Below are 27,185 nucleotides of genomic sequence, written 5' to 3' on the forward strand. Positions count from 1 at the left end.
CAAGAAACTTAACCCCTGTTGAGCCGTTTCCTCCGCAGTAACGTGCAGGCAACACAGCACAGATCTCTCAGCGCCATCAAGCAGATGAAGTGGGGTAACATACGTGCAAAGACCACAGTTGGCATCAATTAAAGGTTAACAATTATTCATAGAATAGTGCTGTGTAAGAATTCCAGGTCTGGCCGGGCAGTGGCTCACGCCTGTAATCCTAGGACTCTGGGAGGCCGAGGTGGGTGGATCGCTTGAGGTCAGGAGTTCGAGACCAGCCTGAGCAAGAGTGAGACCCCCCATCTCTACTAAAAATAGAAAGAAATTATCTGGCCAACTAAAAATATACATATATAAAAATTAGCCAGGCATGGTGGCGCATGCCTGTAGTCCCAGCTACTGGGGAGGCTGAGGCAGGAGGATCGTTTAAGCCCAGGAGTCTGAGGTTGCTGTGAGCGAGGCTGACGCCACGGCACTCACTCTAGCCCAGGCATCAGAGCGAGACTCTGTCTCAAAAAAAAAAAAAAAAAGAATTCCAGGTCTGATATACTGGTTCTAATACTGGATGGTAGGGATGGTCGCAGTTTATTAAGACGTTATCACTTGATTCTGTAGCCTTTAGTGGAGAAAAGAAAAAACAAAGAAAGCTCTATTTGACACTTCAGGAATATTTTATCAAAGAGAAATAACTTTGCCAGTAAGAATTTAATTAAAAGACATTCATCATTTTTCACTTGTTGCTCATATCTACCATCTTTTTGTCTGCCCTTTACTGCGGTTTTCTCTTTTCCCCCAGTGAGATGTGTGCCTGGTTCTTTTGCTCAGCTTGCAACTTCGTCTCTGAGACTAGGCCTCCAAATTTTCACAGTGGTTTGGCTTCTAACCTTAATACACGGATTCTCTGGGTGTTGGGGCAAACCTCACTTCAAGATTTGTTAAACTGTCTTCCACATTTCATGCTAATTTACCTCCCTATATGGATTTAGCAGTGAAGAAATTAGAGATGCAACCTAATTCTAACTCCTGCAGAAATCATTAGAATTTTGCATAATGCTATTTATCAGGACTCCACTGCCCGTCTCCATTATGAGAAGCAGATTCACTTTGAAGCCCACTTGAACCAATTTGTAAAACCGCTTGAGATACTAACAGATGATTTCCCGGAATTGAGGTATAACTATCGCCTTCGTGGCAGCCGCAAATGCTGTTCCTCTATCAAAACAGCAATCAAGTGAGTTTTGCATGATTTGTTTTTAAGAGACCCACGGGCTTCCTTGTTCATACTTTTTTCATCCAGGCAGCTCCTTTCCTTGTTCTCTTCCTTTGCAGAGATCCAAGGGAGCTTGGAGAGGGGCTGGTTAAGCATATCAAGTAATCACATTGTACATCTTGAATATATACAATTTTTAGTTGTCCACTAAAAATAAAATTAAAAAAAAAAGGAGAGAAGGGGTCTCAAAACTGAGCCCTGAGCTTTGGGGCACTTCTAAATATCCATATTTTGAAGACGAGAAGGACCCAGTAACAGAGGCTGAGCCAGAGTAGTGTTGAGATAGAAGAATTAGGGCAGCATGGTGTCCTAGAAATCAAGGGGGAAAAGTACTTCGAGAAGAAGGGATTTAAAATGAGAGATGAGCATTTAAAAAGAGAGAATAATTCCATGAGCAAAATCTCTTAAAAAGCAATAAAAGGTAGAATTCACATTACAAATATATAAAGACATCATTTACTTAAAAGAAAATATACTTCTCCTATAATAAGTCACCTGTGCTTTAGGGTTTAAAAAAAGCATTTTATTTCTTTAAAATTAAATTAATGAAAAGTAGAGAACTTATTATTTTGTCTTTAATGAGAGAACTTCCAGAAAGTGTGTATTAAATTTGGATCCATTATTTGGATCACCTTTTTGTCAATGTCTTAAGGTGGATAAAACAACTGTTATAGCTCTAAGACATCAATTTCTGAAATGGCTTTGCTCCCCATGTTGGGTTTTTAAAAAAATATTAATTAATTGTCACTAAAGATAGTTGCACACAGGTAAAATGATGAAACATGGCCTAGAAATTTCCTCCCCATTGAAAGTGTAACAGCTTGTTCAAAAATTAATATTCCGTATTCTCAAGGGTGTCTTTCAGACTTCAAAGTGAGATTTTCTGGTGGTGGTGTAATTTGTATGAAAACTTGAGCAAAGTGGAATAGCTGGCATTATGAAATTAGACATACGTTAAATTACCATAATAAAAGATAAGCTTAGGGCAGGGGGCTGCTTGCTCTATGAGATCTTTGTGTAATTGTTCTCACTCTGCCCATGACAATTCTCAATTTCACTCTGACATGCTCTCTCTTCTGCCTGTGCAGCAATGGAAAGCATATGGTATTTCTTCTTTTTATTTCTGTATTTTGATAATCTTTATCACATTTTAGGCATAACAATAAGTTGAAAATCCACTTCTTTCTTTCTTCTACTAAACACGGGTTTCTGCGTTGAAAATCTAGGTAGATGAGGGAATTGATCTGTTTTATTTTTCAAAGAATGCTAGCTACGCAATCCATGACAGTATCTCTGGATTATTTCAAAGAGAGTCAATGGAACGCCAATGTTGTCGTGACATGGAATCAATACTTAATGGAGCTGCGAGTAATCAAATTAATTTAATATTTTCACCTTTTAATCCCCATAATCACCAACTAAAAACTTACAGTTTTTCCTGAGCCAATAAAGTTTGAAGCTCTTCCACATCAGATACAATGAATCCTCAGATTATTCTGATGTTGTGCCTTGAGAGCCAGTCTTCTGATAGTCACAGTGTTTCTACCATACTGAATCACCAAATTATACTAGCTTTGGGTACCTGAACTTAATTATATTAATATTTATATAGTAACTCCTTGGACTATGCCAGGTATCTGACTGAAAATTACTTCTATCATTCATGGTGAGTTTAAAGTCTGAACTGGGAAGTATACCCTTAATAAATTTTATCTACTGTCCAAAATGGTCTCAAGCAAGGATTAGATTGGCTAGGCATCTTGCTACAAAGCAAAAAATATATACTCTTTTGCCTTCTGAAGGAAGTTTAACCAATTCAGAGACTGGAATGTAGTATACTGCAGTCCACTAATGCTTATTTATCATTCCTGCTGATTAAGGTGTTCTACATATATATAAAACTGTAAAGACATTGTTATTACCCGAAATAAAAATGGGACTTTTAGGAGGTGAAGTGACTTTCTAAGAAAATATGTCTTGATGACAAGGATGCCCACTTTCACCACTTCTGTTCAACATAGTACTTACTGGAAGTCCAAGCCAAAGCAATTATGACAGAGAAAGAAATAGAGGGCATCCATATTGAAAAAGAGGAGGTCAAACTATCCCTGTTTGCCAATGATATGATCTTGTATCTAGAAAACCCTAAAGATGTCTCCAAAAGACTTCTAGAATTAATAAATTCAGCAAAATCTCAGGTTACAAAATTAATGTGCATAAATCAGTAGCATTTCTATATACTAATAACTGTCAAGCTGAGAGTCAAATCCACAATTCAATACTATTTAGGATAGCTAGAAAGAAAATAGAATACCTGAGAATATACCTAACCAAGAAGGTGAAAGATCTCTACAATGAGAGCTACAAAACTCTAAAAAAAAGAAATCATAGATGACACAAACAAATGGAAAAACATCCCTTGCTCATGGATTGAAAGAATCAATATTGTTAAAATGTCCATACTGCTCAAAGTGATTTACAGATTTAATGCGATTCCCATCAAAATACCAATATAATTTTTCACAGAATTAAAAAAAAAATCCTAAATTTCATATGTAATAAATAAGAGCCCAAATAGCCAAAGCAATCCTAAACAAAAAGCACAAATCTGGTGCCATCACATTACCTGACTTCAAATTATACTACAAGAGTGTAGTAACCAAAACAACATAGTACTAGTAAAAAAGTAGACACATAGATCAATGAAAAAGATTAGAGAACCCAGAAATAAAACCATATACCTACAACCAACTGATATTCAACAAAGCAGAAGAAAGCAATGGGGAAATATGCCCTGTTCAACAGAAGAATGAAACTGGATCTCTATCTCTCAGTGTATATAAAAATTAACTCTAGATGGATTGAAGACTTCCATATGAGACCTGAAACCATAGAAGAAAACACAGGAAAAACTCTTCTGGACATTGGCCTAAGGCAAAGAATTTATGACTAAGACACCAAAAGCAAATATAGCAACAACAAAAATAAATAAATGGAAACTATTAATAAGTAAACTAAAAAGCTTCTGCACAACAAAAGAAATAATCAAGAGTCAACAGACAACCTACAGAATGGGACAAAAATATTTGCAAACTGACAAATCTGACAAAGGACTAGTAGGGAGAATCTACAAGGAACTCAAACAAATCAGAAAGGAAAAAACAAACAGACCCATTAAAAAGTGGGCAAAGACATGAACAGACTTTTTTCAAAAGAAGAAGCACAAATGGCCAAAAAACACAGGAAAAAGTGCTCAATGTCACTAATCATCAGGGAAATGCAAATTAAAACGACAACAAGGAACCATCTTACCCCTGTCAGAATGTCCATTATCAAAAAGCAAAAAATAATAGATGTTGGCAAGGATGAGGTGAAAGGGGAATGCTTATACACTGTTGGTGGGAATGTGAATTAGTACAATCTCTATGGAAAACAGTATGGAGATTCCTCAAAGAACTAAAAATAGAACTCTCATTGGATCCAGCAATCCCACTACTGGGCGTCTACCGAAAGGAAAACAAGTCATTATATCATGTGTTCTTTGTGAAGTATTTCAGGAATGAAAAAGTAAATACTACATATTCTCACTTATAAATGGGAGCTAAATGATGGGTATATACTTTAATGAATTTGAATAAAGTTCAAAGGTAATGTTCTCTCAAAAATTTAGTTGTTTTAAAATTAAAGAATGAATTGGAAAAAATATTACTGATTATTTCATGATAGTTACTGAAAATAATCAAGACATAATAAATATGTCTTGATTTCTTCCTTGCACATATTAAACTACATATGGTTCAAGTGTCAGAGATACTTGCTTCCAGCTAATTTTCCTGGACACCGCTCTGAACAAACTGATGTGTACACTCATTAAATATTGGGGTTTGACTGATAATAGTTTTCTGTGGGCCTTTTGCCTAATGATATTAAGACAGAGTTCCCAATTTGTACATGGAGTGATTTACTACTGCTGTTCCAGCCATAATGATGGAAAACGCTTTTCCACTATCATTTAATTAGCCCAGCAATCCTAGTAGAAATTTGTCTTAACAATGTACCAGCAGAGAAAACACTGAGAGCAGCTATAAAGAACTTTGCACCAAGACTGGACAACTTTAATGGTACAGCATTGGTATTAAACACTATCAATAATAGGAGTAATCCTTTACCATAAAAGGATGGAACCGGAGGTCCCTCAGGCTTTCAGGGTTTGCATTTCCCATCTGTATAATGAAGACGCTGGTCTAACACATGTGAGATATTATTTCTAGTTCTCTGACTCTATTTTATTTCCAAATGGATGGCCTAAAAGAAAGTGGCCCTGAGGATAAATATGTTGATAAATATTCTAGAATGAATGGAAAGCTATTCAAAAACAATAATGAAAATCTGGCTTGATTAACTATGTATTAACTATGCTCGTATTATAGTTTAATTCTTCTAAGACCCATGCAAAGTACAGACATAACCTCGTCTAACTGTGCTTCACTTTACTGCACTTTGCAGATATTACGTTATTTTTACTAACTGAAGATTCGTGGCAACCCTGCATCCAGCAAGGCTGTCAGTGCTGTTTTCCCAAAAACGTGTGATCACTCCGTGTCTCTCTGTCTCATTTTGGTAATCCTCCCAATATTTCAAACTTTTTCATTCTTATATCTGTTACGCTGATCTGTGATCAGTGATCTTTGATGTTACTACTGTAATTATTTTGAGGTGCCGCAAACTATGCCCATATAAGATGAGGAACTCAGTAAGCGCTGTGTGTGTTCTGACTGCTCCACCAAATGGCCCTTCCTTTACCTCCCTCTGTATCCTCAGGCCTCCCTATTCCCTGAGGCACAACAATATTGAAATTAGGCCAATTAATAAGCCTACAGTGGCCTCTAAACGTTCAAGGGAAAGGAGGAGTCCTACATCACTTTAAATGAAAAACTAGAAATAATTAAGCTTGGTGAGTGAGGAAGGTTTGCCGAAACTGAGACACGCGGAACTCGAGGCCTATTGTGCCAGTTAGCCAAGTCGTGAGTGTGAAGGAAACTAAAAGTGCAGTTCCAGCGAACAAATGATATAAGAGAGTGAAACAGCCTCATTGTTGATATGGAGAAAGTTTTAGCGGTCTGGATAGATCAAACCAGCCACAACACTTCCATAAGCCAATCCCTAATCCAGAGCAAAGCCCTAACTCTCGTCAATTCTATAAAGTCTGAACGAGAAGAAAAATTGGAAGCTAGCAGAGGCTGGTGTGTGAGGTTTAGGAAAGAAAGTCTCCATAACCTAAAAGTGCAAAATGAAGTGTCAAGTGGTGATATAGAAGCTACAGCAAATTATTCAGAAGATCTAGTTAAAATAACTGATGAAGGTGGCTACATTAAACAGATTTTCAATGTATTTGAAATAGACTTATATTGGAGGAAGATGCCATCCAGGACTACAGTCTCCAACCCTCGGGCCGCCAACTGCTACCAGTCCTTGGCCTGTCAGGAGCCGGGCTGCACAGCAGGAGGTGAGCAGCTGCCAAGGGAGCGAAGCTTCATCTGTATTTACAGCCACTCCCTATCGCTCACATCACCGCCTGCACTGTCAGTCACTGTCTCCCATCACCCCCAGATGGGACCTTCTAGTTGCAGGAAAACAAGTTCAGGGCTCCCACTGATTCTGCATTACGGTGAGTTATATAATTATTTCATTATATATTACAATGTCATAATAGAAATAAAGTGCATTATAAATGTAATGTGCTTGAATCATTCTGAAACCATCAACCCACCCCCTAGTCCGCCAGTCCATGGAAAAATTGTGTTCCATGAAACTGGTTCCTGATGCCAAAAAGGTTGGTTGGGGACCATGGATCTAGGACATTCATCACTAGAAAGGAGAAGTCAGTGCCTGACTTCAGTGCTTCCAAAGGCAGGCTAAATCTCTTGCTAGGGGCTCTTGCAGCTGTTGTCTTTAAGTTGAAACCAGTGCTCATTTCCTATTAGAAAATCCTAGGGCCTTTAAGAATTATGCTAAGTCTTACTCTGCTTATGCTCTATAAATGGAACAACAAAGTCTGGATGACAGCAATATGTTTACAGCATGGTTCACTGAATATTTTAGGCCCACCGTTGAGACCTGCTTCTCAGGAAGGAAAAGAAAAAGATTTTTTTCAAAACATTACTACTCATTGACAATGCACTTAGTTTAGCCAAGAGTTCTGATGGAGATGTACAGGAGATTAATGTTATTTTCTTCTCTACCAATACAACGTCCATTCTGCAGCCCAGGATCAAGGAGTTTTGACTTTCAAGTCTTATTATTTATGAAATACATTTCATAAGGCTTCAGCTGCCAAAGGTATCAATTCCACTGATGGGTCTGGGCAAAGTAAATTGAAAACCTTCTGGAAATGATTCACCATTCTAGATGCCATTAAGAACATTTGCGATTCATGGGAGGAGGTCAAAATATCAACATCAACAGGGGGTTAGAAGTTGATTCCAACCATCATGGATGACTTTGAAGGGTTCAAGACTTCACTGGAGAGAGTAACAGCACATGTGGTGGAAACAGAAAAAGAGCCAGGATTAGAAGTGGAGGCTGAAAATGAGAAAGAATTGCTGCAATCTCATAATAAAACTTGAATGGATGAGCAGTTGCTTCTTACATAATAGGTGAGCAAAGAAAGTAATTTCTTGAGATGGAATCTATTCCTAGTAAAGATGCTGTGAACATTGTTGAAATGACAGCAAAGACTTCACGACATTACATAAACTTAGCTGATAAATCAGTGGCAGGGTTTGAGAGTACGGACTCCAGTTTTGAAAGAAGTTCTACTACTGTGGATCAAATGCTATCAAACAGCATCGCATGCTACACAAACGTCTTTTGCGAAAGGAAGAGTCAATCGATGCACTAAACTTTATTGTTTTGTTATTTTAAGAAATTGTCTCAGCCACCCCAACCTTCAGCAAACACCACCCTGATTAGTCAGCAGCCATTAACATGAAGGCAAGACCCTCCACCAGCAAAAGGATTAAGACTTGGTGAAGGCCCACATGATCATTATAGTTTTTTAGCAATAAAGTATTTTTAAATTAACGTATGCACATTTTTTGAGATAATGTTATTGCACACTTAGTGCATTATAGGATAGTGTAAACGTAACTTATATACACTAGGAAAGCGAGAAATTTGTATGACTTGTTTTACTACAGTTGTCTGGAAACAAGCCCATAGTATCTCCAAAGTATGCCTGTATCTAATCCCTTAAAAATTATCAAGCATATTTGGGATCGTTCTCTTTCATCTCATATAGCACGTGTCAGTTCATCTGGAATTGTTGAGAAATTATAGTGACTAACAGGTTAGGACTGATGTGCTACGACAATTAAATAAGAATTAACAATATTTAAAGAAGCAAAGAAGGATAAAATACCAAATATTGAAGCCACAGCGAATGAAACAGATGCTTTCATATGCTTTAGAATTTCATAGTCATTTTGAGTCATTATTTTTAAAAAGTTGATAAATTACAGTTGTTTGAGCTTTCCAGCTGAACATACAGGTGAAGATACCTCTAAGAGATGAATAATTTCAAGCAAATTAAACAAGATGTGTGTTTTTTATTAGATAGTCACTATGTGTTGTAGTCTTTATAAGAAAAAAATTTATTTCTTTTGCCTTTACGTTCTTTAGTTTTCAGCAAAGTGAGAAATTAGAGACAAATTTTGGAGAGCATACAAATCAAAAAGCTGTACTCTATCAATTACATCTTTGCTTTTCAGGCACATAAATGCAAAAATAGTAACAATTTTTCAATGCCAGACTCATAATATTGCTTTCAGGCTTTTATTTTTAACAAATCTGCAAAATCAACAATGATAGATTTGAATGCAAGAAAGTACAAGCCAAATATCTAATACGAGGTGAGAAATGTTTTTGTCATATTGAAAGTAAGTTTTTAATTTTTTAATTATATGAATACCTGATTTACAGGGAACCTAAGAGATCAAAGTGATTCATAATAATTCTTTTCTTTAAACTGAATAAATTTGAAGAAAACTCTGTAAGAATCTTGGAAAGATTAAAATACATTTCTGACTAAACTAAACTTGACATGTATATATCAAGATACAAATCAATTTTAAAATCTTTATCATAGGAAGGAGTGATTATTCTCTGTATCTAGTAAAGCAATAATGGCAGATGGTTAGAATAACAGTTGCAGTGTACTTGGTGGGTTTTATAATTTCAAGAATGAAAGGTATTTGTAATCTGAAAGATTTTTTTATAGAACCTATTATAGAAAGCAATGCTTTTTACTAGTCAACGATTTTAACAGCTAAATTTTATAACTTAAGGAATTTCAGCATTTTTTCATTTTGGAAAAATGAAATAATATTACAGTACTTAAATTTTTTCATTTGAAACAGAAGACCAGAGAGCTACTATCTTTTTTAAAGTATGTATAGCTGTACACAGTGTACTCGAGTTTGGAGAACAATTTTCTTTTCTCATTGAATGAATGCTCCCCGAAATCCTCCCATTTTACAGAAGAGAAAATTGAGGATTTCTATCAACTAATGGCTTTGCTGTTTATTTGTCTGAAAAACCTAAAAAAAATCAGAAAAAACGTTCATAGATTTCCACACCATTCTGTATTTACCCACCTATGGGTAACTGCGACCCATATCATTTCTTTACCTGTGCAGCAGAATTCCATGAAAGAGATGTTTATATTTTCTGTCTCCAATTCCTCTCCTCCTATCTCTCTTAAACCCACTCAAACCTCCACCTCCGCCACTCCACCACAATTGCTCTTGTCAAGATCAACAGGGATTTTCCCTGCTACCGAATCCAATGGTCCTTTCTCAGTCCTCATCTGGTTTGACCTCTTAGCACAGTTTGACACGGTTAATGTTTCCCATTCCTTGTGACATGATTTTTTCTAGACTTTGAATACCACACTCTTCTGGCTTTCTGTCGTCTCACAGGTTGCTTCTTCTCACACTCCTTTGAAGATTCCTCTCTTTTTCCAAAAATCTCTTCATATTCCAGTGCTGTCTAGCCTAATTGTCAGCCTCTTCTCATTTTTGTCCACATTCACTCTACTGGTAAATGGAGGAAGTCTCATAACTTCTAATATCAAGTATATTCCAACAACTCACAAAATTTTATTTAAGTTCAGACTTATCTTCTTAACTCTATGATCATATATCCAACTCTTAAACATCTCAAATCCAACACTTCTAAAATTGAATTCCTAATCTTCTCTTGCAAATCTTAGTGTTTCTCATTTTAATTGATGCCAACTCTTCTAAGTGCTCAGGCCAAAAACTTTGGAATACTCTTTAAATCCTCTCTGTTACCGTATCTGTCAGCAGTTGCTATTGGCTCTACCTTCAAAATGCATCCACAATTGACTTCTTTTCACCCTCTCCAACACTACTGCTTTGTTTCTCACTTACATAAATGCAACGGTCTCCTAACAGATAAAAAAAAGTCCCACGTATCTGGGCATGTAGATGAAGGAAGAGAGGTGATATCAGAAAAAGAGGCCAGTGAGAGATTCTTTCAGAGCTTTTAGGTAAACTATCTGGGGGTACACTATCTGGGTGATGGACTCACTTTGACTCAAGCAGTACAAAAGCAATCCATGTAACCAAAACATTTGTACACCGATAACATTCTGAAATTTTAAAAAAAGTTAGAAATATGTGACTAAATGAAAATGTTTGTATATGATAAAGGATACCATAAACAAAAAAACAAAAGACAATAGAAACTAGTAGATTGGAAAATACATAGACAACTTCTATAGCAGGTAAAAGGTCATTATCTGTCATATATATGGCTTATAGTGTGATTTTAAAACCTGCCTAATGCAGGGTAGCAGATCAAAATGCTAAATAAACAGAAAAAACACGAAAATTAAAAAAAAAAGAGTAAGAAGTTTGGATTTTATGCTATTGGGATAGGAAACTATTGGAGTATTTTAAGTAGAGAAGTGACACGATCTGATCTGTGTTTTAAGACAGGTAACTTTGCTCCTGGAAGGAAAATGAATGGTATACAGGGAAGGGTAATAAGAGAAGGATCAAATACGAGGCATTGCAATAAACCAGAGAAAGATGATGATGAGAGTGGATGCAGAGGGCAGATTCAGGACCAAGGTAGAGACCACAGGACTTGATTGATTGACTAGGGAAAGAGAAAGAAAAAGAAATTAATGTAACTACTGGGTTCTTAGCTTAAGCAACCTGGTAGATGGCAGTATTATTTACTAAGTTAGGGGAGATTTGTTTAATATAGTTTCAAAGCATTTTTAAGCATGTAACACAAAAGCCATTTATTTATTCTCATTTAAATATTCTAGATTTGAACTATATAAACATGCATAACCTCATGAAAACTGAAAATTTAGAAATTGTTTTCATAAACCCAATAATGTTTCTCTGCTTTAAAATTAATTTCTTAACCATATCTTGGGCACATTGATAAATTATTTCCTCTAAGCTTAGTCATAGAGCTGTCAGTGTTTATAATGGTTATCATTTCTCAAATATTTGGCTAACCTATGTGCCAAAAGTCCAGAAAAAGGAAACTCACCTACCCCAATGACTCTAGCACCAAACTCAAGTTTTAAACCTATCCAATCATTAAAGCACTCTTCCTCATTTTCAGCCAAAATCTACCTCCTTGTGTATTTATCTAATAGTCCTGATTCTGCCCATCTGTGGCAAATAAATAGTGTGTAATCTAGGATAAACAACATTTGTCACTTTTGGCACCACTTTTAATTCTTCAGCTCACAGCAGACATTACTAATTGATGTCTGTTTGCTTTCTTGCTGATCCGGTGGCTTCATAATCACATTGAACAGCATTCCTGGCAGCCTCTACAAATCAATAGAAGATAAAACTAATCCCTTCAAATCAAAGAAACATTTATTGAATGCTTATTATGTTTTTGCGTTCATTCAAGGAATTCACAATCTACACCTGTATGGAGATGATTATAAAACAACCACATAAATACTACGATAAAAGGAAGCATAGAATACTATGAAAGCACAGGAAACGGGGATCTGGACTAGATTAGACAGGGTAAGGGAGAGCTGCCTTCTTGCTGCCAGCTCTTTAGTTGCATAGTTATTATACATCTCTCAAGTTTTTTTCCAGGCCAAATGCTTTTAGTATCTTCAAGCTTATGTGCTAAAGGAAAATGTTAGCATATTAGGGAAGGAATTCTAATCCATTTCTATGTAAAAAGCACTTACAACTTGTACATAATTAAAACTAGAAAATGGTTGAAAAATGACTGTACAGTTCTAACGTGAAAGTACAAATCCAAAATTGTATACTCAGCCAAGAGTTCCTTCTACAGTCAACAGAGAGACACTGACAGCTACACAAAAGATAGGCAATCAGCACAGGGAAGTTTTTCTTTAGAAACATACACACATACAAACCGACAATGAAATCTAGCCAGCCAAGAAAGTAATCAGAATAGCTCAACAATGGCAAGATAGTGCTAAATAAAAGATATATAATGGTGAGCACTGACTCCATTTAAATACAGAAAGTAAGCAACTGCGAGTTTGGTAAAGTGACCATTTTCTCCTCTTTCCAGCAGAGAAGCATGGATACTCTGCATAATTGAAACAGTCAAAAACATACTGAGCCCAATTCCCTGTCATCATAGTCATTTTCTTAAATTTATAGGGAACTTTTTATTTTTATGAAGAAACACTCATTTTAAGGTCAATGATGCCTCCATTTTACTTCTGTTCTATTTCAGTTATACTAAGGTAAAAATTAAATTAAAGTTTTCTATCTTTATATGAAAATGTATCATCCCATTTTCAAAAATCATTTCTTCTAACTATCTAAATTTTTCTCTTCCTTTCTGTATATATATTGGGAGGTGTTTATATGGAATATAGTCAGAGGAGGTGGGTAAAGTCATTTTTAGAAGGTCAAATTTTGGGACTTGTTTGAATTTTTCTAATGAGTGTATAAACATTTTTCTACAAAAATAATAATCATAATTTTTAAAAGGATATAGTTTAAAAATCTATAATTTGAATTTTAGTCTTATTTATTGATTTTAGTCTTATTTATCCAGATATCTTCAGAATTCTCATCTCTAAAACAGGGATACTGTCTACCTCCTAGGATAGTTGTGAGCTTTAAGCAAACTGATGTATGTGAGATGCTTTCTAAGTTGTCAAGTGTTTCATATTCATGTAATTTAATTCATTATTCCCATCATATTATTTTGTGATTGTATTATAATATATATTAGTATGATATGTTCTAATATTAATGTTATATGGGATATTATACCTCATTAGCAATAAACTACCACCATATAGTAATACAATTACCTGAGCATAAATAATCACAGAAAAAAGTATAAGAAAATTTACATACAAAGTTGGTAAAGTTGCTCTTAGAACAAGACAGATCCTACTTATCCATTATTAAAATACAATTAGATGGTCATGTATTTTTTTCCTTTAATGACTAGTTAAGAACTAGGTATACCGAGGGGAAAAAGAGTCCAAGAAGTATCAAGTAAGATTTAGTCTTCATTAATAATTCCTGACTTGGAAAGAGCCTATATTTTCCTAATCATTACAGGATTTCTTATAGGATTAAATTCTATCTCGAACATACCAGTAATTCCCCCTAAAAGTTGTTTTAATTATAATTTTGAATTCTAAAGTGGTTCAACTAATTTCTGCTGTATGTTTACATAGGGACTCTGGGAGATATTTTTCTGCTTCTTCTATTGTTGTTTGCAGTCCCTTTCAAGCCTCCTTATAAATAAATCTCTACAAGATTTGGTGTAGATAAGCACTTATAAAAAATTATTGCAGATCATTAAGAGATGTTGATAAAATACCCAAATAAAATACAAATAAATACTCGGCTAGTTAAAGAAAAAAAACAGAATCTGAACAGATGGAAATCTTATATAAGCACAGGATTATTATGGAAAGTAACACCTCAATTTTTCAATTTGATATTTTTCCATGCATATAACATGTAGTTTTCTTTTGAAAACTATTTTAAGCATTTTTTTCTTCTTAGTTGATGACCTTTTCCTTTTCAGTCAGTTATCAAATATAATCAACCAAAATACTGAACTCCAATTATTTCCAAAAAGAAACACTCAACTTGCTCAAATTTAAAACAAGATTATTTATCTCCCATACTTACTGGAGGATTTTAAACTTATCTGCTGCCAAGATTCTGAACCCGGTTCCACATTTTGATTTATGTTTGATCTGGGCAAGCAATTGTAAGTAGCTATAGATTCAAACCTAGAAGTACTAAAGGTGTAATTGGTAGAAACAGCACACAGAGGACATAAAGAAATTGAATTTGTATAAGAAAATGTCAGAGAAAAGCAAATTATATTTATTATTTCATAGGCTAGGTTTCTAGCCTTTGATTTTTTTTCTAGGAATCTGGCAAGATAGGTTAGTTGATAGTATTTTAATCAATTGTTTGATGACATAAGGGAAATAAAAGACTCCAAGAACATTTTTAGCACTGGCCAAAAATAGAACAAGCTGTTAAAAATACTGGAGCATAGCTACTTGAAAATTATCTTAGCATTCTGGAGTTGGAGAAGGTCAAGCATGAAAACATTGTCAAATAGTCTGTGGAAAGCCAACCAAAAGGAGAATTCTTTATCATAAATGTGAAAAGAATTATTGCATTGACAGTAAAATAAATCCATTTATTCCTTTGCTTAATAATCTTCTTGAAAACTTTGGTTTATTAACACAAAGGTTTAACATCTCTAACAATAAACACTTAAATGCTCTTCTGCTTAAAAATTTACAAAGGATAGGAAAAGGATGCCGCTCACTGTTGGCAAGGGTTTAACAAAACTAACCAACACAAAATTATAATTGATGCCGTGTTATTGTGGAGCTAAATCATAGACTGATTTGACACATACAAGTTCTATAGAAATATACAAAAGGGAAAAGGAACAATAACATTACTACTTTCAGGACATCCCTCCTCTTAGTGTGTCTGGGTCCCAATTCCTGTGGTAATGCAGGAAAAAATGAAAGCCAGTCTGACATTGTGAAACAGGAGATTTCCTAAGTCTCATTTGCCCACTGGTGCCTAGGAGCCATCAAAGCATTCTTAAGATCAGCATATAAGAGAACATTCTGCCCAAAGCTTTTACAAATCAAAACCATATTTTCTTATTGTAATTAAAAAATATTTTTTAAACAGTATCTATTCCTTTTCTCATCAAGTTCAAAACCATTTCCTTATCACTCCCCTGTACCATAGCAGCTGGTGAGATTATCTGGGTTTGATTTGCAAAAGCACTGGCTCACTTTGACATACAGTGCCTATTCATGAATATTGAAAAAAATTTCCTGATGAAGTCTGATTTTCTTCAGAACTTGTCTCCTGAGGTTTTATGTGGATCCTCACCCAAGACCATCTTCAGCAGAATGGAAGAAGGTTGCCTCTCTATAACACCCTAGTTGTTAATTTTGTGTACAGTTTTCAAACTTACATTTTTAGAGGTTGGGGTTGCTTTCTTAACTTAATATTATGCAGAGCCCAACATACAGGACAGAGGAAAGTGGAGCTGATTTGTTAAAAGCAGAGTGAGAAGCCAGCACCCTTCACGATTAAAGTTCCACTTTCCTCTGGTAAAGTCCTGAGGCACAACCATTGAATCTTAAGGACGAGGAGAATGCAGTTAAAATACCAAAGAACTAGGGAAAAGGTAAGACAAAATGCTCCAAGACAAGAGCAAATAAAAGGCTGTCAAAAGAGACAGAGAAACTAGAGGGCTGTTAACACATCTGCTAATGGGGCCTTCTAGAACTAAGATGCTGGCAATGTTAGGTTTGGCCCTGAGCTCAACGGTTCTTACATGTGAGCCCCAAGAGAGCCCTCCCGGTAGGCCCTCTGAAGTTGTCCTTATCATTTCATTGACTGTTTCTGGGAAAGAGAAGGAAAGCTAAGAAAAAACTTAAAAATTTTAAATATTTAAAGTAAACCTGTATTTTATTTGTACCTGAGTGTATGTATATTTCATTAAATTTTGACCTAAGTATTATCTACCATTTACTTTGATATGTGTCAGACCATGCTGCTATAATAGAATAACACAGATGGGATAATTTAGAAAGAACAGAAATTTGTTTCTCACAGTTCTAGAAACTGGGAAGTCCAAGATCAAGGTGCCAGCATCTTGTGGGAGCTTTTTGTTGTGTCTTCCCATGTCAGATGGCAGAAGTGATGAATTCACTGCCCCAAGCCCTTTCTATAGCAGCATGAGTCCATTCGTCAGAGCAGAGCCCTCGTGACCTAAACACCCCTGAAAAGGCTCCACCTACCAACACTGCAGCACTGGGGATCGAGTTTCCAATACGTGGATTTGGGGGGACACATTCAGATCACATCAATATGCCATACTGCTAATCCATTAAACATTAATTCACTTTCTTGTAAAATAGTTAGCCTAATCATTTGGTAGATACATTAAAAATTCTAAGTGCCAAGATACTTGAAAGTACTCTACCCAATTCCCCTTAATTGCCTGGCCATTAATAATGGTTTTCCTTGGTTTAAATACTTTCAATCCTTATCGGATCATATTTGTATTTAAAGCAATTTTGCAGCAGAACGAATGCTAATATTCTGTTAAGAAATGGCAGCATAGTGCAAAGAGAGATCACGAATGCATTTTTTGAAATCTAGACACAACTATGTGAAAGATTTTAAATTTTCCTCTGCTGGGCAAGAAAGAGATAAGCTTTCCCTCATTTTTCTGATCATGAGACGCAGCCATAGTTCTCTTTCTTTCCATCCTACCCATGCTGATTCCCTTTCTAGCCACAATAGCCAATATAAGAAGAGGCTATGGGAATTCAGTCCCCCTGACAGAAGACCTGTGATTGACCTTGGAAATGACTTTTCCATACAATTAATGCAATAAAGAGCGTCAGTTTCAATAGTATCATAACAGTATCATGTGGGTTAATTAGACATTTGTGAGCAGAAATGGGGATCCAATAGTCATTTATAATGTTACCAAATTTTTTTAAATTGATATTTTAATATATTAATGGCTTACATAACATTATAATTTACAAATCAGTTCTGATTTTTCAAAAAAAATAAGAATATCTCAGACATCAATATAATCTGTAGACTATTTTGCTGACCTTTAGTAAATTCCCAAGATCACCCTGTTCCTCTGATGGCATAGAGATGGAGGAATGGTATCATGCAGGCTCCACTAATACTTGTTCCCCGAATTCTAGTAAAGACAATTGATCCAGACAAGCTGGATGAGTATTTGTTTCTTTTTTTTAATCTTTAGTTTCTGTGATTTTCTGAAAAATATTCTTGAATATTTCCCAGAGTGACAATCTAAAATCAAGAGATACAAACTGCTTTGGAAAAACTTCAAGAAAAATGACAGCCCAAAGATTATTGTATCCTCAGGGTCACTTTAGAAAATAGAAAATGGTCCCTTTCCATTTTCTTTTATATCAGTGAAGACATATTATAATATGCTTTCAATATTAATACTCCATATTTTAAAGAGTATATTTAATGCTACGGAAGCAGAGCGCTTTTACATATATCCTTGGCATATCGATGTGCCAAGCACTGGATTGATATTATAAAAATCCACATAACACCTTCAGTAATTAAGACACTAACATACATAAAGCATGCCACCAATGCAAAGTACTAAGTTGAAAAAAAATGATTTAAAATAGGAAAAAAAGCATGCCATAAATAGATAAGCCAAATAAAAGGAACAAATTAAATCCAAATGGACTAGAACAGTATTTATAACAAATGTAAAAATAAAACAGCCATCTAAAATTTTGATTTACTTTGCAAATTAAATTATATTTTGGGCTTTTTTATGCAAAGAACTCGCCGTTTTTTAAAGCATAACGTGGTTCCCTATGTCTAAGATGCACAGTTTTCACATTTAAATAGATATCTACATTTAACAAAGAGTTATAATATCTTTTTTCTGATAAACTATTAATTAAATAGCATCTTAGAATCAATGAAATATAATATATGTGCATATGTTCCATTCTTAAGGCAAACACTAATTTACTACTACCTTGTACTTTAAAACATGTTTGAAAAATAATTTCCCTACGGCTACCGTAGAGGCATCTTGAGTAGAGACTGTGATTATTAATTATGTATCTGATTCTCCCAAGGCAAAGATTTCCAAGATCCTGAATAGAGATATGATACTTCTTAGATTCTTTATAGTCCATGGGAATAAGTTTATCTTACATATGTAAGAACTTCCATGAACACAACACTGGAGTGATGCCTTTCTAACACTTGTGAGTAGTTCCATACAGCAAACGTTTATGGTTCTCCATTGAATTTTTGACCTCTTATAATTAGAGGCCACTCCTTGCTTTTAAAGCCCACAGTAGATATAATATCTTTTTCATTGTACATATTCTAGTTTGTGTGTCCATTTTTGAGCCTGTGACCGTGAACTCACTGGAGTCAAGAATCACCTTAGTCGTCTCTTTACGCTCACAAGCAGCATAGTATCTAGGCAGAGTTCGTCAGTACTCAAAACAAGTGCAGAATGGAAGTTATGATGGGAAATATGCACCAGGAGAAGATGCTGCAAGAATGAAAAAAGAATACTGGATCTGAAGTTTCTCCTTTTCTCTCTTTGCTCAAATGGGGATTTATAGTAGTCTTTCCAGATCTACTGAGGCTGAAGACACCTTTCTTATAAATGGTGAGCTTCTTATGCTTTGGAATTAGAAGAGGATAAGATTCAGTTACATACTCCACCTGGAACAGATCCAGATTTCTGTAGGGAAACAGCGAGGTCTCTGCTTTTCCTCACAGAACTCCTCCACACTAATCACCTAATACCACCTCTTTATTTTTTCTTTAATAAAATAAACTAAGATGAATTAGGGGGAAAGGGAGGAAAAGGCATTCCCACCACCACTGACTTTGCCTACATTTTTTGTTTTAGCAGCAATAAGGCATAAATATATATTAAAATCACCTCGGGGGAAGAGCTGACAGCTCCCCGGAGAACATCCCTAAAACTTGCTTCCTGGTAGTTATCTTGACAATCTCAATATGAAACACATCCCCTCAACTCACTGAACTTTTTTTAAAGTATTGAGGATAGCTGTCAGTTTAAAGTTCACGCCCACTGGCTCTGTATCCCAGTGACAAAAATGCTACCATCTTAAAAATAGGCGACAACATTTCTGGTCTGAGTAACCCTCATTAGATGGAGAAGAACAGAACATAGTACAGAAATTATACATGAAATGTTTTTTAAATGATAGCAAATAAAATAACGAATGAACAAAACTTTAAAACATCCCATTTATGTCATATAAATGGATAATCTACAAAGGTGAAAACATGGCAAAATACAAACAATTGTAAAAAAAATTCCAAGTTATCACTGGCAATAAAATCTAACTAGTTTACTTATTATTCTAAGCCTCTTTAAAAATAGCCATGTAACTAGGTTAGAGACATAAATACTGCTAAAATTTACTTTCAAAAACATTAGTTAGGTATCATTTATCCTAATTATAGAAATGAATACATGGACTTTTTTGTTTTTTACAAATTTGCAAAAAAACATAAAAGTAAGAAGCACATATATAAATTCCTATCTGTTTGCAAGTGTCCTCTCTGCCTCACTCTTCAAAGGAACACTCTTCCCTATTTCTCTTTAAATCATGCACAGGCCATTATGTTTCCGATGCCCACCTACCAAGTCTTTTTTCATGTAACGACATTCTCACATGATGAAACTCCAAGGTATTTTCACAAAAATCTTAAGATTAAACAACCGTTGTGTGTTCCTTTTGTCTTGCATGAAAATTTACTGCCTTAGATGATTTTTAAAATAACTAACTCTTGTCTATTTTTTTCCTAAGTAATGGAAATCCAGAGCTGTCTAAAATGACCTGTAGAGGTGTAGAATAATGTGTTGTTTTAAATTAAAATTGTGTGCCCACTTATAAGCAAAATAGAATAAATTATAGCCCTCCAAAGGTCTGATATTTATCAGAGATACAGCTTCTTTTGTAATTTCCTAATCATGATTTTTATTGCTAGTTATATGAGAGAATAATAAACGTAAAGCACTGTCCACAATGGATCTAATTACAATCGCTATAAGAAGAAAAAAAGATTATACTCATGTATTTTGTGAGAAAATTATTCTCTGTATTGCCATCTCTTTTTAAATGAAAACTTCTTTGAAATATTCCATTTAGGGATTGCAGAAAAGAATAATCAGCTTTGCAATCTGACGGCAACAAGGAAAAATACAATCATATGCAACAACTAGAAAAATAAACTATTATGGTATGTTTTTAAATGCTCAATTCAAACAAATCCTACACGAGTAGCATTATCAACAAGGACTCTTAAATGTTTTAAAATTCTCTTAAATAGGGAAGCAAAAAGCACAAATTCTTTAAATTAGCAAATTGTTAGCAAAAAGAATATTGTGCTTCAATATCTCACCTGCATGATAAGCACACATTCAGGTTACAAATCAATAATGAAACATGTGTGAAGTGACATTGACAAAACTTCACATAACACTCAGCTGTCCACCAGACACCTGAATTTTGACTATAAACCTCTCAAGTGACCACCTACTTTCCTAGATTTGTAAGAATCCATTTTCCCCTATCAAAGCCTTTTTATTTTTACTAAGCCCAAGAAGAATAAAGCAAAAATGAGGAAAGATCAGTAAGGAGTACAAAGATCCTTCTAGGTGACACAAGGATTGAAATGTCTGACTCAGACAATGTGCTCAATAAATACCTGTTGATCACATGAAAAAACACGCAATCAGGACAAGAAGCAGAATTGATTATGTAAAATAGAAGTTCTCCATTTAAACAAAATAGTTTTCCTACTATTGGAAGCATGATTTGGGTCAACAAACTCCTGATGCAAAGTCATTGATTATTCCCAGCTTGGTGATAATTAAAAAGCAATAAGGGATAATAAATTTAGTCAAATCAACAACTGGTTGAAATGAACCTCAGTGAATAGGAGATTTAACAGGCAGAATAAAAGAAGTTTATGTGTTAGGGCCTAGAGAGACCTCAGCTCATGCATGTCTTTTCTTTATTTCATTTCCCCTTTAAAGGGGTTACTTATTAATGATTAACAATGGTAGAAATCATTAACAATGACTACCACACTTACAAGAACTTCTAGATTCTACTCCCTTGAAGATCTTCAGTCTCCTATTCAGAAGTTTCACATAAAATCTACTCACTTTAAAGGGTATAATAAACTATGATTAAAAGTAATATAATGCCATTGATACCTGGAGGGACTGTCCTTGCAATGCTGAGAACTGAGTGAAACCACACAGTAGTTAACATTCAACAAAACATGAAGCTACCAAACAAATCCAGAGTGAGAGGATAAGAAACAAATGTGCTTTACAGTGTGGAAGTAAGATGCAGTGATTCAGGATCTGCAAAACAAAGGCCAAATTAATGCATTTGCATCTCTCGACTCCTCAATTGAATTAAAAGAGCAGAATACTGCCTTTTTTATTCCTCTTGGTTATATCACTGCCATTATCTAATCTAATAACATGACATCATCATAGAAGATTCTTAAATGGACTGAACTAAGAGAAGAAACTAATGGAGACCTGTAATCATAACCAGATTGTCCACACATTTTTTAATAGACATCCATCAGAAATCAAAGACCATAATTATTTTCTATGTGTCATTCTCCACACTCTGTTACAAAATCCAGATTCTTTTTTGCATTTTAGGTGTATTTGCTTATGATTTTAAAAAAGTTAGGTGACATGTATTGGAGGGAGAGGTATGTTTTCAAATAATCATGGAGAATATTCCCTCAAAATTTTTCAAATGATGTATATAGCTCTTTCAAAACTCCTTGAGAGCAGAGGGAGTGTTTTATTTCTCTTTATTTCTCAAAGCATATTTAGGTACTCAACAAATGTTGGGGATTTAAAGTCAGGTAACTCACTTGAATGGAGTTAAATTGAACTGAATAGACTTTCTAATTGCATCTGCAAATAGAAAAGCCATTCAAGCTAGGACTTGAATCGCTGGGGATCAATAATATGTTATCTTTTCAGGATAAAATAAAGACATGATTAATACTAATGTTGGTCTTTTTTTCCCCTTTCAATCCTTCACTTTTTTCCCAATGCAAGAGTATATGAAATTATCCAAGGAATAAAACCTCAAAAAATAGCAATAGAGGAAGTATAGTCACTGTATGAATACAGAACTAACTCCTAAATGCACACTGATGTACCTAGAAAGTAAGTTTAGGGGACTTCTGTTGTGTGGGCACTGTGGGTTGCTGGGCAGCCTGGACACAGAGAAGAGAGGAAGAATAACAGGCCACTGAATAAGCTTCCAGAATCATGTCCACAGCAGTTACTCTGTTGAAACAGGGGACTGATAGCTCCCAAGGCATCCTCTAGCTTGTGAGTAACATCAGTACCTGCCAGGTGACTGCTGAAGCTATAAGAATCACACTGGGTCTACGCGGCACAGACAAGCTTATTATGGATGGTAGAGGCAAAGCAACAATTTTTAATGATGGGGCCATAATTCTGAAACTCCTTGATCTTGTCCATCCTGGAGCCAAGACTTCAGCAGACATTGCCAAATCCCGAGACTGCACCACCTCAGCCACCTTGCTGGCCGCAGAGTTTCTGAAACAGGTAAAACTGTATGTAGAGGGAGGTTTTCACCTCCAGCTCATCACTTGAGCTTTCTGTACAGCCACCCAGTTGGCAGGTAACAAGAACAAGGAGATCACTGTGACCATGAAGAAGGTGGGTAAGACGAAGCAGAGGAAGTCGCTGGAAAAGTGTGCCCTGACTGCCCTGAGACGCAAGCTGAGCTCCCGGCACAGCCTTCTTCACCAAGATGGTGGCTGATTCGTGGTGATGCCCGATGAGCTGCTGCAGCTTAAAACGATCGACTGAAGAAGGTACAGGGTGAAGCCCTAGTGCAGTCTCAGCTGGTAGCTGGTGTTGCCTTCAATACTTTCTCTTACGCTGGGTTTGAGAAGCAACCCCAAAAGTACGATTATCACATGATTGCCCCTTTAAATGTTGAACTGGAGTTGAAAGCTGAGAAGGATCATGCCAAGATGAGAGTCCACAGAGATGAGGATTACCAGTTGATTGTTGATGCCGAGTGGAACACCCTGTAGGACAGGTTAGAGAGGATGTGTCATTCTGAAGTCAAAGTCAGCTTGTCCAAACTCCTCACTGGAGACGTGACCACCCAGTACTTTGCTGAAAGGGACACGTTCCGTGCTGGCCGAGTACCTGAAGAGGTATATTGATAGGGATTCCACTGAATTTGTAGATCACTTTGGGTAGTATAGACATTTTATTTTCAAATGCTAAACGGTTCAAGAAAGATATGACGATTCTGTAACATCACCATTGTTTTGGATCATTTGATTTTTTTGTTGTTGTTATCCCATCCTTAGTATCCTTTATGAGAGGCGGAAAATGTAATTTTTTTTTGTGTGTTTGTTTAAGCTAGGAACATTACTAAAGTATCACGAATCTGTTAATAAGAGAATTGTTTCAAACATACACTAAAATACCTCTTGATTGATATATAACTGAAAGAAACCCAATAAAACATCATCATCTCATGGTCTGTATCACACCAGCAAGCACAAAGAGGCAATATGGACTAATCTACATAGAAACCAAAATCTTTATCAGACAAAGCTCCAGAGAGTACCGAGTTAGAACTAAGAGAGACGGCTAAGTGAATTAAACACTTAATGACAGCATAAGACAGTCTGGTGAGTACATACTCACTTTAAAAATGTCCTTTACAATGAGATAGAAATATTGAAAATTTGTTGAGAAAGACACCCTCTCCCCTAGACTATATTTGGATTGACACAGTCCACTATTATTTCTGAGATCCTCTCTTTTCTATATGTCATTTTCTGACTAACTGATGGATACATGCTTTCTTCTGATATTTTACTGTATTCAATAAGTTTAAGTTTAGTCTTGTAATTGAAGAAGCTTATCTTTCTTTTTAGGGCAAATTTGCATATCTCTGATCTGATATGTTTACTTCACAGTTTAACTCTCAAAAAGTAATTTTGTTTCCATTTTTCCCAAGTTCCCCTAGAAACTTCCAGCAGACTTACAAAATATTGATAAAGAATGTATGTAATAGACTATTCAGAGTTTGCAATCTTAAGATTGACTAATAAATATTCACCATAAAATTTCCTTCCAAGTTTTTTAAGTTTTCCCTCAATTGACCCTCAGGTTGTTCCTAATAACATTTTAGGAATAAAGATTTTTCTACTCATGGTCTTATACTGATATTGGCTTCCCCTTGGAGACTTTATGTGTTATCTTCTTCATGTAAGAATTTTTTAAATGTCTGAATATTTGGTTGCTTAACACTCACCAACATATTATCAATTTATCCTCTTTTGAAGAGTAAGGAATTTGGAATAGGCATGTTCCAATTTCAGGCTAGCCTTACATTACTACATGTGATTTTAAACAACTCACTTGACATTCTTAAATTGTATTTTCTTCATCCAGTGATATATCTGCCAAGTCTATCACATGCCATTGTTTTAAAGATCAGATCAGATTACTTCAGCATAAGAGCAAATAGGGTGCAAAGAATAATCTTGGTTAAGGCAAGAATTTCTATGTTTGGCTTACCTCTAAATTTCTACAATTCTGGCCAAAAGAACTTTAAAATACAGTTGTCTGTTTGAATATATACAATGCAGATGTCTAGCCACAGCTGTTTCTTTTGTGGTTTGTATGGAACTGGGACGTGCAAACTGGAGTACCTCAGGAATGTACGTAAGTCCTTTTAAAACACAGGCGGATGGCAAGGTGAGAGCCTGGAATTAAGACTGCAGATTGGGGGTTGAGGACCCTCCCAGCACTGCCATATTCTAGAGCTCTGAGGCACTGGAGAATTCTAAATTTAAACCTATCCCTCCAGGTTCTTGTGAAAATATATTGGTCAAGGTATGAAGATAAAACCTATTTTATTTAATAACTGGCTAATTAGTTATGTGACTTTATATATTCAGACTTATGATACAAATCCTTTCCCCAGGCACAAAAATGTTAGTGGCAGGCTTGCTTAGTCTTGCTCTTTCCCCACACTGAGAAAATATCTACATACAGCCCTACAGAAGGAGGTGTACCCCCATCTCCTTAATTGATGGGGGGATATAATCAACCTACTGTTAAACGAGGCATAAGACACTAAGAACAAGGCCGACAGAAACTTGGCAGATATAAAATATGCCTTTAATCTGCTTCAAGAGTGGCGAGGTGAAGATAAATTTCAGCTCAGTGTATAACTTCTCCAGATAGAATTTCCGAATACAAAGGAAAAACAACTGTGACCAGGGAAGCGACTGTGCGAATGCCCAGATCTGAGATGCTCTACACTGTGTGAGATGCACGCAGGCCATTGCTTCTGTTACGTTTACAACTCTGTGCTGTATCTATCATTTGTTTGTCTTGTTCATTAAATAGACTAAGCATCTTCTATGTTCAGTGAGTCTTTTATACATTTTGAACATATATTAATTTATATTCTGGGCCATTTTTATCTTCATGAACAGTAACACAGTACCAATGACACTATGATTAAACATGATTGTGTGCATGTCCATTTTGGTAGGTGTCAGTGTCTACATTTCTCGATTAATTTATTTCTAAAATCAGAATTCAATTTTGTACCATATGCCCTTAACTCTTATGGGTTAGAATTTAGTCTGATTTGGTGAAAGTGATTAATTGAAGCCCACTGTATAAAAAAACCTCAGATCTACTCCCATGCATTTTACTTACCTGCAGAGTTGGGGGGCCTGAATTATCAAGATAATTACCTCCACTCTCCATTCCATTTACCTACACAATTTAAAGCTTCAGTATCATTTTATTTTTCACATTTCTGCTCCTCTATTCTTATACAAAACATTTGCATTTTCTTCCTCTGCTTTATGGCCTGATGGTTTGTCTAGTTAGCTGTTTTTTGCTTCTTGTTATTTACTATGTATGTCCACAACTGATACTCCTCTTTCCAATATATGAACATCTGAAGGCAAGCTGTTTTCCAAAAAGATTTCCATGCATGAGTAATGGGTATTCTGACAGTGAAATTAACCAGCTCGTATTCTTCGTTCCTTTATTTTTCCAAATGAGAAAACTAATCTTGTTATGTAAGAAGTCATTACTTCATCTACTCATCAGCTGTTTCTGACATGCTCCAGTTGGCTCTCAGTTTGGAAATCAAATTACACAAGGATGAAAATGAAGGCTGTTTCAGAACACTTTCAAGGAAGATTTGTTCCTCTAATGGGCTCTTTGCCGAAAGATATGGTTTTTAATTTGTGAGAAAATAAAAATGCAGTTCAAAAAGTTGAAGCGTATAAAGTCAGGGGTCAAAAGACCTTCTTATTTTTATAGCATGGAAGTTCAAACTCTGTATGAAGTGAAATTGAAAACACGATTTTTGCTGTGTTCTACTTCTAACAGTTTGGGAAATTCATCTGAAAACAAATGAAAATCAAGTCAAGTTTGGATCTGTCAGTTTACTGCGCACATTAGTCTCAGAATCCATTTTTTTTCCAAGTATTAAACACATTAACTTCAGCTTCACCATCTCTATTTCCTTATACTTATAGTTCTCTGCTTTGCACTTTTTGGCAAATGAAATATTTCTAATATGATACATGGAGTAATAAAGAATGTTTGCATAATGTTCCCCACAATAGCTCTAGTTGCAAGAGTTTTTATAAATACTGGAACTGAGAGCAAACCCTAAGGGTATATTGAAATAATCAAAGCT

General features: G+C 35.5%; 1 protein-coding gene and 1 pseudogene across 1 annotated transcript in view; one reads left to right on the forward strand and one right to left on the reverse strand.

Moving 5' to 3' along the window:
* Positions 1–27,185, reverse strand: part of KCTD8 (potassium channel tetramerization domain containing 8) — a 139,186-nt gene that overhangs the window by 36,503 nt on the left and 75,498 nt on the right. The gene's annotated exons all lie outside the window — the stretch shown is intronic.
* LOC123624530 lies at positions 22,724–23,658 on the forward strand (annotated as a pseudogene).

The sequence above is a fragment of the Lemur catta genome, chromosome 19 (genome assembly GCF_020740605.2).
Source record: "Lemur catta isolate mLemCat1 chromosome 19, mLemCat1.pri, whole genome shotgun sequence".
Classification (NCBI taxonomy): Eukaryota; Metazoa; Chordata; class Mammalia; order Primates; family Lemuridae; genus Lemur; species Lemur catta.